This window comes from Rhinopithecus bieti, unplaced genomic scaffold (genome assembly GCF_001698545.2).
Source record: "Rhinopithecus bieti isolate Rb0 unplaced genomic scaffold, ASM169854v2 scaffold_21726, whole genome shotgun sequence".
NCBI lineage: Eukaryota > Metazoa > Chordata > Mammalia > Primates > Cercopithecidae > Rhinopithecus > Rhinopithecus bieti.
In genome coordinates, this window is record NW_016811100.1 from 1,747,198 (window position 1) to 1,763,500 (window position 16,303).

Genomic DNA, 16,303 nt, shown 5'->3' on the forward strand with positions numbered 1-16,303 from the left:
AAAAAAAAAAAAAAAAAAGCAGGCCTCTTTCAGTGTTAGCCAAGGAGTATGGAGATAGGTCCTAGTGACCTAACATTGATTATCATTTTTTTTCTCAGTTTTACTCCAAGATTTCCAGTTTCCTTCTTCATTACAGGATGGTATTTTTTTCACCCTGCCTCACAATATAATTACCCTTTCACATCCCCCCTTTCTGAACAATTATAGATGCTTGGTCTTCTACATTGCTCATTATCAGACACCCAAAGGTGGGAGCTGTATATGATTATTATTCTCAGCTGATTTACTTCTCTGTTTGCATGCATCTCCCTATAAAATCTAGTCTAGGAGCCAGAGGAATTTTCCACCACACACACACACAACAAAGTTAAACACAAGATGCAACCTACGTTAGGTCTGCTGTATCCAGCGAGCAGTGATGTCTGTCAAGTCATGGCGATATACCTTCACTTTCCACATCTCCCTGAGGCAAATAATAGGTTATTTCTATACTGAAAAGACTGCCAGACTATACTTTCCAGTGGCTAACATAATTACAAACAATTTAGATTTTTTTTAACTCCCCTCTTTGTCTCTATTTTATCCTTCTAAGTTGCCTGGATTATAAATAAACTAAACCCACTTTTTTTTTTTTAGAAGATTCACATCTGTTTAATGTATATAAAACCAAGGAAAGGGCAGTCCCGGACTCAATAGAAAAATATTCTGTGAAATTCATATGGTGGGATTGAGGGGGAAGGGACAAGGCTATAGAACCCACATCCGAACATGTACAAAAAATAACATACAGTAACCCCCATCCTCAAGGATGATGCAGATCTGCCCAGTCCCCGGGACTCGGGGGCACACTGCAGACATGGCATTGTGGGAGACAACCAATGTGGGCTCCAGGTGCAGGTGGGAGTGACGAGGGCATCAGTCAGGAGGGGTGGGCGGCTATTAGGAGGCCTTGAAGCGGTTGCCGCCAGAGCACGAGCTCACCAGCTTGTCCACCTTAGTGTGGGCGTAGCAGCCAGCTCCTTGCAGCAGCCTTACTCCTCCACGAGACTCAGGTGGTTAGGTGTGGAAGTTCCGCTTCTCGTCGATGTAGGCGACGGCTGCCCTCGGTGGGCACAAGATGAGGTTGATGTGATCCTGGAAGAAGTTGATCTGCACGCTGGCGTTGCTGAGGTGCAGGATGATGGCGCTGCGGGTGCGGAACCAGGTCCGCAGGTAGGGCAGCCGGGCGAGCTCATTGCTTTCGCGCGGCGTGATGTTGGCACCTGCCTTCAGCAAGTGCTCGCTCAAGTAACTGCGGACATATTTAAAGAGTGTGATCTTCTTCATCAAGGAATTGGGATGGGGATTCACGGTGAAGTAGGACTCGGTGCCATCACACTTTATGTACTGCAGGCTGTCACCATCATTGAAGAGCACCTCCACGCTGTTATCCACAACTGATACCCAGGAATGTACTTGTCTGAATAGTCCATCCACTTGCTGACCCAGAAGATGGAGATGCGGGCAGGATCCTCAGCCTCCTCTTGCCTGACCAGCCCTCCCTCCGAGGGCTTGGAGGCATTGACGCTGTGCAGCACGCAGCATGTCATGAGGTGGCAGTCGACCACCTCACCCGTCTCTGAAACCGCTGGTTCTTCTTTTTCCCGGGGACTCTCAGGCAGGGTCTTCTCCAAGAGTTTATTCAGGACCGTAAGGGGCTTTCTGTTGCTGGGGTCCGGGCTGCTGGGAGCGATGGAAAACCTCGGTAGAATGGTCAGGCAGGTGATGGGGAGACTGGCTGGGATGTAGCCAGAAGTAAAGAACTCATTGTTAAGCTGTTCGTTAATGGTTGGGCGGGCAGTGGGGTCCGTCTGAAGCGTCTTCTGGATGAGGGAGGCGACCACAGGGTTGATGTGCTTGGGAATACTGTATTCACTCTTCTAGATTCGGAGTTAGGTCTCTTTTAGGCAAGAGGTGCCAAAAGGTGGTTTGCCCACTGACGAGGTATACATGATACACCCACTGGACTGCACATACACCTCAAAACTATGCCCTTTCTTGCTCAGCATCTCGGGAGCTACGTAATTAGTAGTTCCACACAGGGTCTTCTTTCTCTCACCGTCATATTCGACTTGGGTTGCCAGTCCCAAATCCCCTGTTTTCACCTCCAGATCCTCATTCAGGAAAAAGTTGCCCAGCTTGAGGTCTCGGTGAATAACTCGGTTTTGGCGCCGGTACTGGCAGCCAAGCACAATTTGCCGCAGAATACATAGTGCCGGGCTTCAAGTTCAGTTAGGGCTTTCCTCCTCTTGTGCAGCTCCAGGAGAGACCTCTGGCGGCAGAACTCCAACACCACCACGAACACAAAGTCGTTGTCCTCAAAAAAGCCGTGGAATCCTACGACATGCTGGTGGGCGAGGCTGCGGTAAATGGATATTCCTATGGACATCTCCTTAGTGCAACATGAGCAGCAGAGACTTAGGCACAATCTTGCCCGTGAACACTACCTTGGTGTCCGCCTCTGAGAGCTCGGAAGCACTTGGCAAAGCGGTCCTTGCCCAAAAAGCTGTCCCGCACATAGCGCTGCCGGCTGCGTGGGTCCACTAGGACCTCCGGGATCTCTTTCGCCGGTGGAGCAGCCTCTGGAGCTCCCGGAGCTGCAAATCCGGGGACCCCAGCTTTCCCAGGGACTGCCGGTGCCCGTGTCACTTCCCCGCAGTCACCGTTGCAGTCATGTTCCTGGAGCTGCTCAGCAGATGTGGATCCCAGCAGAGGCTCCTCACCGCTCCGCTCCTCCATGAATTCCTAAAACCAGTTTCTTTAAGGCTTTTCGCTCTTTCCTCTCTGGTTATAATGGAAACAATATAAGGGACCTGGCCATGGCAAGCCTAATTAATAGCAGGCAGTGGCGAGAAGTGGAAGTTCATCACATCCTCCACTTCCACTCACAGGCTCAGGTAAACATTTCATAGGTTTCCCAGTTAGATTCTGACATCAGTAAGTTAGAAACAGCATGACTTCACATTGATAGACCTCTTGCCAAAATTGTCAACTAACTTGTTTTTACAAGGAAAACTTTTTATCCCTGATATCATTTAATTCCTAAAAACTGGCATAATTATTTCTCATGACAACACCTGGCTTGGTAAAGACATTGTTAAAGTCAGGATTTCAGGACTGGTCAGTCTAAACTTGGAGAATTGTCTTCCCTAGGCTGCTCATTTCCTGATAGTTTGTGACTCCAGGAGAAACATGTCCAACCAATTTGGGTTTAATAAATGAATTCAAAAGAAGCAGCCACCAATCAAAATCTAACACAGAAATATTAATTGTTGCTTACTCAGTGAGGGAAAATGGTGCTTGCAGGATGCAATGTCTTTGAATAAAGCAAACTGCTGATCTTCTACAGGGTTTGGACAAGTGAGATTGATGGACGCACAGAGGCAAGACCTGTTAGGGATGTGTCAACCTTTAACTGTGGAGAGTTAGTTATTTAGGTGTAGCTGTTGCATATTAGTTGACTCCCAGAAGTGTGGATCTATCACAAAATGCTAGGCATCCAGAAGTGTTATTACTGATGTGAGGTTGTCACTGGTCAGTTAGAATTGTTTCACACCAGATCTGGTAGTTGCTTGTTACTATAGCTAAAGAATAATCAGTGTTTTTTTTTCTAGATAATTAAAATGTTTTGCTCTCGAATATTTTACATACTACTGTGTACTAGCATTATACATGCTAATGTTTCATCTAATTGACCATATTTTAATACTTTGAGGGATGCTGTCTTATGACATTTTATCCCCATTTCCTATAGCATCTTGCATAATAAGTTATAATCACAAGCCCTAGTGGGGTAAGACATACTACGTGGCCAAACTCTTCAGGAATTTAGCAGTAGTGCTGCCAGAGGAAAGAGGTCCAGTATCCTTTTAACAGGTTCAAGGAAAATGGATGGGAAAATAAAACTACAGCCACAGAGATGGCTATAATTACATCACACATAAAATCTAGTATACAGTAAACATATGGAAGGCTAGGATAGAAGTCAAAAGTGGAACCTAAAACCACTCTTCTATAGACCCTTCTTTGCTTGTATGGCTCCTTAAACCTGCCTTCATCTGGGATCTCATCTGCACCTACAGGTCTGGTCCAATTCCCTTTTCCAAAACTGACCTTCTTTTTCTCTGCCCCATCAACCTCTCCCCAGGTCAGCAGCACTGCAACATTATTCACATCTAAAACCTGGCTGAGAAGTTCATCTTTTCCAGAACACAGGTCTCTTCTTCCTCTCCATGAGTCACACTAGGATTGAACACTGTGAACTTACAATTATAGCCCTTGAGTCTCTGCAGACCTTGCCCTTTCATTAATGTTAACTTAAAATATCAGGGATTTGCCAAGGTTCCAAACCCACCTGTGGTTCAGAGACTCATCTTAAGATTCTATACTCTGTCTAGAGACTCACCTTGAGCTCCAGAAATAGAGCTAAAACTGCGGAGACTTCATGAATATCTGAGAATACCTAGTGGTGTGCTCTGAGATCAGCCCCTCAGACCAAATAATCTTTCCTCAGGTCTTCAACTCTAGGAACACTAGAGGGTCCCAGGTTTTCTTTCATCATGCTACTTCTGTATTTTTTTGAGCACCCTTTTTATAGCCAATGCAAGCCTTGACAGGATATAGCTAACTTTTATGAATTGAAAAGATTGACTAATTTGAAGAGGATACCTTGTTTTGGTGTTATGAGACATTACTACAAAACATAATTTATAGTGCTCTGCAATGACGTAAGCATTGCTATAGTGAACATCTACCATAAATTTAATAGGGAGTAAGTTTGTCAAATAAATATAATCATTGATTAATGTCCAATTGAAAACAAATGGAAGGAAGGTATAGTAGGTATTGTCAAATATTTATATGCAATATGAAATATGTAAAGATGATATTAATAATGTGGTTTTAGACTAGAGTGTAAGAAGAGAGTGTAAATTTTTCTTACAGCTTACTTACACTTTGTGACAGACGATGAGTAATGAGAAACCAAACCCAAAGTGAACTGGAGCAATAAAACATTACCAGTTACACATTATTGGCCCCTGGGATTTCCCTCAGGAATTCTAAGCATTAGGAATACACCAGAAAGCCAGGACTGCAGTACCTTTCTAGCATTCAGCACAATGAATATCTATTTCTTGGATGAATAAAAGAGTGAATGATTTGAAGAGATTCCAAGATGTATTTCATTTTGACATTGAAAGAAGAAAAATATGGCAAACTGGGCATAATGCAGAAGTTAGTATTAGGGAAGTTTTACACTTGGAAGAATTAATAGGGAAAGGTTTCTTTCATATATGTATTTAATGAAGCTGAGAAGATCAGTAAAAAATAGAGAGCTGGAGTCACTGCAGCTCTATAATTTTAAGAGTTTATAGACAAAACACAGTTGTTTTGGGAAATATGGATAAGGGTCTTTGAGCTAACAGTTGGTAGCATTTAGGGAAAAGAAATATGGTTGAAACAATAGTTTGTACATATAAGATCATGCACAAAATTCAGAATATTTTCATTTACTTTTACTAACATCTCTAGTTAATTACTGGGCTCTTGTTAACCCACAACTTTATAGTGGAACTAAACCCAATGTAAGATTCTAATGGCTAAGATGAAAAACAGTTCTAAGGATTTTTGCTATAGAGACGGTGAGCAAGAAAGTAAATGTCTGCAAGAGAAACTATAGTGATAACGTTAGAAAAAGGTGTAGTGAGATGGGCTCTCCTGTCCATTGATAGTGGAAGCAAAAATTGTTAAAATTTTCTGCAAAATAATTTGCCGAACAAATAAGTTATTAATGCCATTTGACCTGGTAATTCCATTTCTCAGCATCAATTCTGAAGATAAATTTAGACAAGAATTCAAATAAAAACGATATGAAAGAATGACAAAATATTTATCTTGATACAAAAGTTCTAAAATAGAAGTAAATTAAGTATATTATGTTAGATCAATACAATGAATTACTATACTCTTACTGACTTACATTTTTGAAGTAATTTTGGTAAAGACAATGACAATACTGTGAAGCTAAGAAAAAATATGTGTGCTATATTTTTTATATGTGTGCTAATATGCAAACATATTGACACAAACATATATATCTACATAATAAAATCAAATATATATATCATCATGTTAACACTGATTGTTTCTGTGGAGATAAATGTTACCTTCTTTTTTTTCTTATTGTTTTCTAAGTTCTCTAAAATAAGCTTAAATTCTGTGTTACAATTTCAGGAAAGGAAGCATCAGGATTGAATGATAGCCTGAGGGAAAAAGGAACAGAAAATGATATGTCCTAGGGTTGAGCCTTCTTAAAGACTGCCTAAATTTCTCTTTCTGGAGATGAAACATAGTTTCTACTCTCTGATATGACTGTTGGTATTTACTAAGATTAAAAAGGATAATATATTAGCGTATCCCACAAGTCACTAAACAAATGTTTTAACATCCCTAGAGATAGCACAATTAAGGCAGACTGGAAGATGATTAAATAATATCATCATCCAAAGTAACAGAAAAAAATGAATACACAGAAGTATTAGTTGATGAAAGTACTCTGTAAATATGATTTGAATGTGGAACACAGGGGTAAAGAAGCTATACAGCCTCTGATCCCAGCCAAGCATAGTACCAGATATTTTACATGAATGTCCATTTTGCTAGTAACAGACAAAGGTTTTCATAACTGAAACAGAATTGAGACTCTGAAAGTAAGTATGTACAGAGAAGCAAATGTCCTCTAGCAATTGTCTTCAGACTTGGCATAGTTACAGGACACTTACCCTGATTACCAATTACATCCCCTCATTTTCATGACAGACAAAAAGTGAACGTTACCTCCCATCGGGGTTCAGATAGGTACAGACAAAAAAGTGGAGAGAGGGGAGGGTACTGGAAGTCGGTCATCACGTGCGTTCAGTGACATTCTCGATGTAAGTGTCCAACAATTGTATTGTTCTTAACACATGCAAAGGACATTCGAGAGCCCCAAAAGTGGCATTAATTATTTTATGTGTTAGTTCAAGAAATAACTGCATTACCCACACTGTTGATGGTAAAAAATAACCTTATGTAGAAAAATCATGGAACTAGAAGACTGTAAGTCACAAAATCATTCAGTCAAGGTGTACATTGAATGTGAAGGTGTTTTAGGGCATGTTAACACATTTATTATACTTATTATCTAACATATTCACAAACAGAATATATGATAAAAATATATTATCTTTTGAAGGAGGTGGTTCAAGACTAGATGCAGCTTGTATGAACCTCCTCCACAGAGAGGAACCAAAATAGCATGTATATATTCACGCTTCAAATAGATCATCTAAACCAGAACACTGGGGTTTAACAGAGAAGTAATGGGAAGTAAATAAGAAGAGGGAAGGCCAGGTGTGGTGGCTCACGCATGTAATCCCAGCACTTTGGGAGGCCGAGGTAGGTGGATCACGAGGTCAAGAGATTGAGACCTCCCTGACCAACATGGTGAAACTCTGTCTCTACTAAAAATATGAAAAAAAAAAAAAAAAAAAAATTAGCCAGCTGTGGTGGCAGGCATCTGTAGTTCCAGCTACTCGGGAGGCTGAGGCAGGAGAATCGCTTGAACCCAGGAGGCGGAGGTCACAGTGAGCCGAGATTGTGCCACTGCACTCCAGCCTGGTGACAGAGTGAGACTCTGTCTCAAAAAAAAAAAAAAAAAAAAAAAAGAGGGAAGCTAGGCAGCCTGCTTGGCTGGTTGGCTGGGATTGGCTGAGGACTGAGAAAAGTGCCCAAATGCTAGCAAAGGGCAGGCAAGAATCCCCCAGAGCTCCACATTCCCATCACAAACTCTCACAATCCTAGCTATTGGAAAGCCCCCAATACGTGTAGGCCTCAACACTAACACAGAGAGTTGCCCAGAGGCTGCACAGAGGAACTGCTCTAGAGAGGTAACTCATGCTGAGTCCCATAGACTTCCAAACCCTGAGCAGCTGCAGCCTTTTGCCATTCTGAAAGTTAAGCTCCCCCAAAACTAAATCCTATCCTGGGGCTGATGATACTGTTGCCGCCCCAGACCAAGGAAGGGGAGAGAAGGCTGGGCACCTTCTCACACTGCAAGAACAAATGCCCCCATAGCTGCAGCCTTCAATAGGAGCAAACCACAATCCCCACAGCTAACTGCCTACAGAGCTCTCCTTGAGAATGGCTCCACCCTCCCCTATCTCAGGCCTGCAGCTAGTGTTATTCCAAGAGCCCAAACTGTAAAAGTCTGTGTCCTGCCGTAGAGCCAGGGCTGTTGCTGCTTTTGCCACTGCTTGACCAAGGAGGAAGACGGGAAGCTGGGCACTTTCACATGCCATGAGGACACATCGCACCATCACTGCTGCAGGCTGCTATGGGACCAAAGGGCAAGGAAACCACGCATCACAAAGCTACCTCCCTACATTGTCCCCACTGAGAATAACCTCACTCCACCTGGTGGAAAGCCCACAGTGTTGCTGCCACTGCCTACTGTGGAGCATTTGGCCAGTCTCCTGGGGACCACTCTGCCTCTGCCTATCTCTGCCAGCGCCTGAATGTACTACTAGGGTGCAAGAGGACAAGTCTGCTGGCCCATCCCATTGCCCTAGTACTTGTGCACCCAGGGGCCTAGAAATTGTCCAGCCCAGTCCTCCACCAATTGCATCTAAATACTCCCCCCAGGGTCTGAGGTCAGGCCAACAAAACCTGCTGATAACACACAGCTGGCACTCATCCACATGCACCACCAGCCAAAAAAGGTGAATGGTACACTAAACTTGTTGCAGCTACCACAAACACCAACAGAGCCTCTTGGGTGCCAGGGGGTTGCTCCACCACCACTACTGCCATTGTTCATATCAAATCCACTGCTAAGGGACCCAAGAACCCTCCAACATGCCTGGACCACCACTGACATTACTGACACCGGAGTAAGTCACCTGTCACCTGGAGCCCCAAGAATCAGGTTGATTGAACTCACTGACATTGGTGCCAGCATATACCACAGTGGAGCCCAAGGACAAGCATACTCAACCCAATGCTATTACCAGTAGGGCCTGAAGACTGACTCACTTGGCATTATAATCTCCAACAAAACTTTACCACAGCTTCTACCAATAACTGCACCCTAAGCTACTAGAAAAATCACAGATATCACTAATGCTCTTTATGGCTAAATAAATCATATAGAGAGAACACTACTGCATGCATCCAAAATCAAACCAAAATGCCCTACCCAACCAAATATATATTTATTCATATATGTATGTGTGTATATATATTCTGAAAAAGTCCTCTCCTATGAAAGAAAATTTTAAAAATTAGAAGAAACAACTGTTATGCAAGATGCACGGATATCAACGAAAAGACACAGGAAACATGAAAAAGCAAGGAAGCATGACACATCCAAAGGAACAATTATTCTCCAGCAATAGATCCTAATCAAAATGGACTTTATAAAATCCCAGATAAAGAATTCAAAACATTGATTTTAAAGAAAGATAAAAGAGGATTGTGTAAAAAATATAGAGAGATTAGAAAACAATTAAGAATAGGAATTAGAAATTTACCAAAGAGACAGACATGTAAAAGACAACCAAATAGAAATTCTGGAACTGAATAATTCATCAAATTAATTACAAAACACACCTGAAAACTCCAGCAATAGACTAGATCAAACATAAGAAAGAATCTCAGAATTTGAAGACAGAACTTGTCAAATAACATAGTCAGACAAAAGTTTAAGAAAAAGGCTATAAAATAATAAGCAAAGCCTTTGTAAAATTTGGGAAACATTAAACAATAGAATATTAGAATTATCAATGTCTCTAAGAGCAAAAGGAGAACAAAGACATTGGAAAACCTGCTTAACAAAATAATTAATAAACTCGAATAGGCAGATGACACAATGAATATTGCCGAATGAATGGATATAATTAAGAACTTTTAGCAAGTGTCAGAAAGTCTCTGACAGAAGTCTGAATCACAAGACAAGGGCCATCACTCTTTAGGATCCGAACTCCCCCAAAGCTACCTAACCTATTCCCCAGATTCATCCAGGACCATGACTACCTGAAAGTACTTATGAAAACGAATACACCCATAAATTATATGTCTCAATACTCATTACTCACATGATTAGCCAGAAACTTAAGTCCTCAGCTATTTGGTTATGTGAATTATAAACATGTAAATGTTCCTTGATACCTTAGGGTCATTGTATCCTCTCACCAAAGATCTGTCTTTATTCCTAATATCAAAAATTCTATGTTTTATTCAGTCATTACTTCCCTTGATGTAAATATGCACATTCCACTCAGGCTTCTCAATTCTTTCTAATTCCATTTCTTAGGGGGACATGCCAATTATCTCTTGCTGCAAAACTAATTATCTCAAAATATAGTGACTTGAAATGAAAGGCATTTTATTACATCGCATGATTGTGTTGATTAGAACTTGGGCAGGCCTGGCTGGGTGGTTTTCTCTCTTTGACATTGACTGACATTGTTCACATAACTTCACTTTCATGCCTTGTATTTGGAGAGTGACATCTGGAAGACTGGCTGCAGCTGGGCTCCTTAGTTCAAGTTCTCCTTTCCTTCCCCATGTATTCTTAGGTCTCCTTCATGTGGTGTCTCCACCTGGGAAATCAGATTTTTAAATGGTAGCTCAGAGCTTAAGAGATAAAGGCAAAGGCTTCTAATCTTCTTAAAATCTAGCCCTGCAACTGCCATAATGTCACTCTCACTCCATCCCACCATGCCATGTGCTCAGGGGACTCTCAGTCCAATGGGAAGGAAAATAAATCCAACCACCCAATAGGAGAAATGTCAGAGAATTTGTTGACATCATTACTCTGCTACTAACTTTCCTACAGCCACAAATTATTTGTATCTATCCCACATGGAAAATGTGTTAATTTCCTGTATGATGCCCAATGTCTCATTCAACTTCCACATCATCGCAAAGTCCAGAATCTTGTTATCTAAATCAGGATCATGTTATGAATCTCCTCAAGAGGGGTTCCAGTCAACTAAAGAGACAAATCATCTACACTCCCCTACACAAAACATAAAATGTGAAACTGAGGTACGGCAACCTTTGAAATGTGGGAAAATAGGAGCCACAAAACAGACTTCTTCATAGCAGCTCTGAATCCAGCCAGCCACATGTTGACATGTTGACAGTTCCTTGATCAAGGCTCTGCCCTGGTTCCTGAAAAATATTCACAGTTGTATTTGGATTCACTCTGTGGATTTGAGTCATCCTTCCTTTTCTATTAAGAAATGCATCAGTTTTGCAGTTGAGTAGCCTTCTCAGCCTACTTCCTGTCTATGGAAGGTTAGGAGAATAAATATTATTTGTTTTTCATTTTGTACTGTGTATGTCTGTTTTAGGTCAAACTGATAGTCTTTCTGCTAGAGTATAAATCTTAAAAATTTGTAGTTATCTAACATATCAAATTATATTTCATTCCATTAGACAAAAGCCACACCCGTATTACTTCACAAGACAGACACTTACCTGACTTAAGCAATTTGTATTTTGGAAAAAAAAAAAAAAATCTTAATATTCTTTAAAATACTATTGCTTAACCAAAAGAATCTGTAAGGCATACCCTTATATATTTCTGCGGTATTTAACAAGGGGCCTTACAGCCTCATTCTGACTTCAATTTTTCCCAGAGTTCTAGACTTACTGCCTTGGGCTTAACTTTTGCTCTATGGACATTTCTGACTTTCAGAATATTTTGCTGGCTAGAAAGACTTTCCTGGGCACTCTATATGTCCTCTAAATTATGTTAAAATAATGAGGCAGTCCTGGCCGGGCGCAGTGGCTCACGCCTGTAATCCCAGCACTTTGGGAGGCTGAGGCGGGCAGATCACGAGGTCAGGAGATCAAGACCATCCTGGCTAACACCGTGAAACCCTGTCTCTACTAAGAAGTACAAAAAGTTAGCCGGGCGTGGTGGCGGGTGCCTGTAGTCCCAGCTATTTGGGAGACTGAGGCAGGAGAATGGCATGAACCCTGGAGGCAGAGCTTGCAGTGAGCTGAGATGTTGACACTGCACTCCAGACTGGGCAGCAGAGCAAGACTCCATCTCAACAACAACAACAACAAAGAGACAGTATCTAACTTTCTTCTTATATTGTATTCTAGACTAGACTATTTTACCATAGGTAGAATAGTGAATATTTCAGCATTCTGCCTTGAAATCTCCTTAGCTAGATCATTGAGTTCATTAGTTAGGTACTATTTCATATTTCCTATATTACTTCAAGTCAAAAGGGTTGCCAAACTTTATACTATAAGACTAGGTCCCGTTTTCTTCAGTTCTAACAATGTTCTCTTCATTGTCTTTCAAGTATTCATGAATGATCTCCCCAAACTCTTCTAGCTTTCCTTAACCATCTCCTTGAGGCCATTCTAACATCTGCCACCAGTTTCAGATTTTTGTATTGAAATACTTCATTTCTGGTCACAAGTACTCTTTTTGTTATCTATTGCTTTGTAACAAAGTACCCAAACTTAGTGGCTTGAAATAGCAACCATTTACTTAACTCACACAATTTTATGGGTCAGGAATTTGGGCAGGGCTCAGCTGGGTGATTCTTCTGCTCTATATGTCATCAACTGGGGTCACTTAGTGGTGTCTATCTAATGGGGAGGCTTATCTGGAGGGTCCAAGTTAGACTCATTTACAGGCCTAGTACTTTGCAGGGGATGTTGTTGGAAACATTGGACTTAATTGGGCCCCCTTTCATGTAGCCTCAGAGCCCTTCCTCTCCTGATCCTCCTGCATCCCCTCCCACTACCATAATTTTACTTGAAGGGTGGTCTGTGGGAAAGGTAGCTTATTGGATTTTACTGAAAGGTACCTGTTGCATCAGGAGTGAAAGGGAAAGGCAAAACTAATCCCCCCCCCCCCCCCCCGCAAAGAATTGGTTCTAAATGGCAGAGATTTACTTCTACTACATGCTATGGTCAGTCACAGATCAGGCCAGGTATAAAGGGAGAGAAAATACGCACCACATTTGATGGAAGGAGTGTTATCTTATTCTTCCTTCAATGTTTATTTGCATCATATGAGGTCTCTCTATAAATCAGACATACAAATTATTGGGAAGCTTGCACCCAAGGTACTAGTAGCTCTACTTTTGGAAGTTTGAATATCCAACATAAAAGGCTTTTTAAAAAATAGTTAGGCACTGTATAAGGATATATTGGTCAACAACAGACTTCATCTATGACAGTTGTCCCATACAATTATAACGTAGCTGAAAAACTCTCAATACCTAGTGATGTTGTAGCTGTTGTAACATCATAGCACAGGGCATTACTCACATGTTTGTGCTGATGCTGGTGTAAACAAATTGCACTGCCAGTCTTACAAAGGCATAGCACACACAATTATTCATAGTACATAATACTTGATTATGATCATAAACAACTATGTTACTGGTTTATATATTTACTGTACTTTTTATCATTGTTTTAGAGTGAACTCCTTGTACTTATAAAAAAAAAAGTTAACTGTAAAACAGCCTCAGAGAAGTCCTCCACAAGGTATCCAGAAGCAAATATTATCATAGGAGATGAGAGCTCTATGCACATTATTGCCACTGAACACCTTCCACTAAGATATGGAGGTGGAAGACAGTGTTGTTGATGATCCTGATCCTGCGTAGGACTAGGATAATGTGTGTGTTTGCGTCTTTGTTTTTAACAGAGTTTAAAAAGTTAAAAAATAAAAATAGGCCAGGTGCGGTGGCTCATGCCTGTAATCCCAGCATTTTGGGAGGCCGAGGCGGGTGGATCATCTGAGGTCAGGAGTTTGAGACCAGCCTGGCCAACATGGTGAAAACCTGTCTCTACTAAATATACAAAAATTAGCCAGACACAGTGGTGTGCTCCTTTAATCCCAGCTACTCGGGAGGCTGAAACAAGAGAATCGCTTGAACCTGGGAGGCAAAGATTGCAGTAAGCTGAGATCACGCCACTGCACTCCAGCCTGGGCAAGAGAGCGAGACTCCATCTCAAAAATAAATAAATCAATAAATAAAATAAATAAAATAAATTTAGATAAAAATAAGGATATAAAAAATAAAATGTTTGTTGTACAGATGCACAATGTATCTGTGTTTTAAAATGGGCCATAATAAAAAAGTCAAGAAGTTTAAAAAACTAAAATGTTTATAAAATACAAAATAATAGTAAGTTAAGGTTAATTTATTATTGAAGAAAAATATCTTAAATAATTTTAGTGTACACTGTTTATAAAGTCTACAGGAGTTTACAGTAATGTCCTAGGCCTTCATATTCATTCACCACTCACTCACTGGCTCACCTAAAAGTCAGCAACTTGCAGTCCTGCAGGCTCCATTCATGGTAAATTCTCTATACAGGTGTACCTTTTAAAAATCTTTTACATCATATTTGTACTGTACATTTACCACGTTTAGATGTTTAGATACACAAATACCGTTTTGTTACAATTTACCATATTCAGTACAGTAACCTGCTGTATAGATTTGTAGCTTAGGAGCAATAGGCTCTATAATCTAGCCTTGGTGCATAGCAGGTTACACTATCTGGGTTTGTGTAAGTATACTCTGTGATGTTCACAGAATGATAAAATAATGTAATGATGCATTTTTTTCAGAATGTATCCCTATCCGTCATTAACCCGTACATGACTGTGCAGTTTTGTGCTGTCTCATGCTCCTCCACTCTCCAAACTCAGTTCATCTCTTTCTCATATACAGCCTACTTTTTTCTTTCTCTTTTTTCTGTATGCTAAACAACATACTCTGCTTCATACACGTCCATGTCCCTATTGTTTTTAGAGCCCATACTCCAGTCCCATCTCATGCAACTTTCCCCTTTGCTCGCTGAATTTCTGCCACATAATCTTGCACTTTGCAGATTTTTCTTGCCTAAAATATGTGTGAACATTTCCAACAATCCTCTGTTGTGGTTATCTGGACAATATGTCTCTTCTAGTGAATTGTAAGTTCCATGTAGACAAAGGCCTCATCTGTTTCAATACTATTATTTGCCAGCAGCCAACACAGTTACTGATACACATTTGATGTTCAGAAATTATTTATTCAAAAACTAATTATAAATGTGAATACAAACAAAGTTAAGTGAAAAATTAGGAATAGAGATGTTATCTATCCACAAAAAAGTCAAAAATGTTAAAATGAAATAACTAGTTCCCAGTGTCACACTATTAACGCCTGTCAAAATGCCCAGAAATCGTTTGAGGCATTTCTATATAAATGTTCTTCTACCTCCTCCAACCCTGATATTTGAAATGAAGACATGCAACACATAAAACCTATTTCCATTTAATTCATGCTTAATGTTTAAGGTTAAAGTAGCATTATTTTCCTTCATTGGGTTAAGCAGCCTTTGGAGGCTAAACAGGACAATAAATCAACATTGCTCATAAAAAATGCATGTTTGTTTTTCAGATTTCCAAGTTTTGGAACACAACCACACTAAGTGGAGACCTGCCTAAATAATCTACGAGTATAGAAAAATAAATAGATTATGTGCCATTTTCCAACAGCATGGTACAATTTTGACAGCCATTTATATCTTCAAATTCTTTTCACTATGAATTCAGAGACAGCATTTTGGAAGATTTCTAACCTATCTCCTGTTTATTGAATTTATATAACAAATGAATGTGTGTATTTTGGGAGGATTTTCTCCATTCTCATTGCATGAGTTTTCAGTGTTACATTAAAAACTGTAGTTCCTCAACCCACAAGACCTACAACCTTCACAATCAGTGAAACTTTGTAAATGTCTTCTAAGGCAGCAGTATTGGTTTAGTACACTATAAATGCTTATCATTGCCTCTAGAATATTTTATGTTTGCTCTCTTCACAAAGTAATAATTTTTCTTAACACATATTACCGATTTAAAAGTATGAATCTTAGAATGTGAGCCCTGAAAAAGACCTTGAGAAGTCTTCTAGTCCACATCCTTGTATCCATATAGGTCAACTACACCCCACCCTGGATAATGTTCATTGATCCCATATTTAAATACTTCAGCAGGAAGAGGGTTCTCTTTGTTTTTGTCTGAGGTAGATTTCAATGTTTAATAACCCATAAAGCTCTTAGGAAATTTTTCCTTATATCTACCCTAAATTACCAATGGCACACGGATTTAGAGTTGAATCTTTTTTTTTTTTTTTTTCCGTTCATTCCAATTAACATTTTTTTTTTTTTAATTATACTTTAAGTT

At 40.3% G+C, this 16,303-nt stretch overlaps 1 long non-coding RNA gene and 1 pseudogene across 2 annotated transcripts in view; both read right to left on the reverse strand.

Moving 5' to 3' along the window:
• Nucleotides 1–939: 939 nt before the first annotated feature.
• On the reverse strand, nt 940–2,714 carry LOC108543150 (serine/threonine-protein kinase PLK1 pseudogene; annotated as a pseudogene).
• A 7,764-nt stretch (nt 2,715–10,478) lies between these two features.
• Nucleotides 10,479–16,303, reverse strand: part of LOC108543151 (uncharacterized) — a 31,498-nt gene continuing 25,673 nt past the window's right edge. For both annotated transcript variants that reach the window (XR_001889494.1, XR_001889493.1), the window contains 3 exons: nt 13,069–13,135; nt 11,138–11,253; nt 10,479–10,679 (listed from right to left, as the gene is read on the reverse strand). This is a non-coding gene — a long non-coding RNA (uncharacterized LOC108543151). The remainder of the gene's footprint in view (nt 10,680–11,137; nt 11,254–13,068; nt 13,136–16,303) is intronic.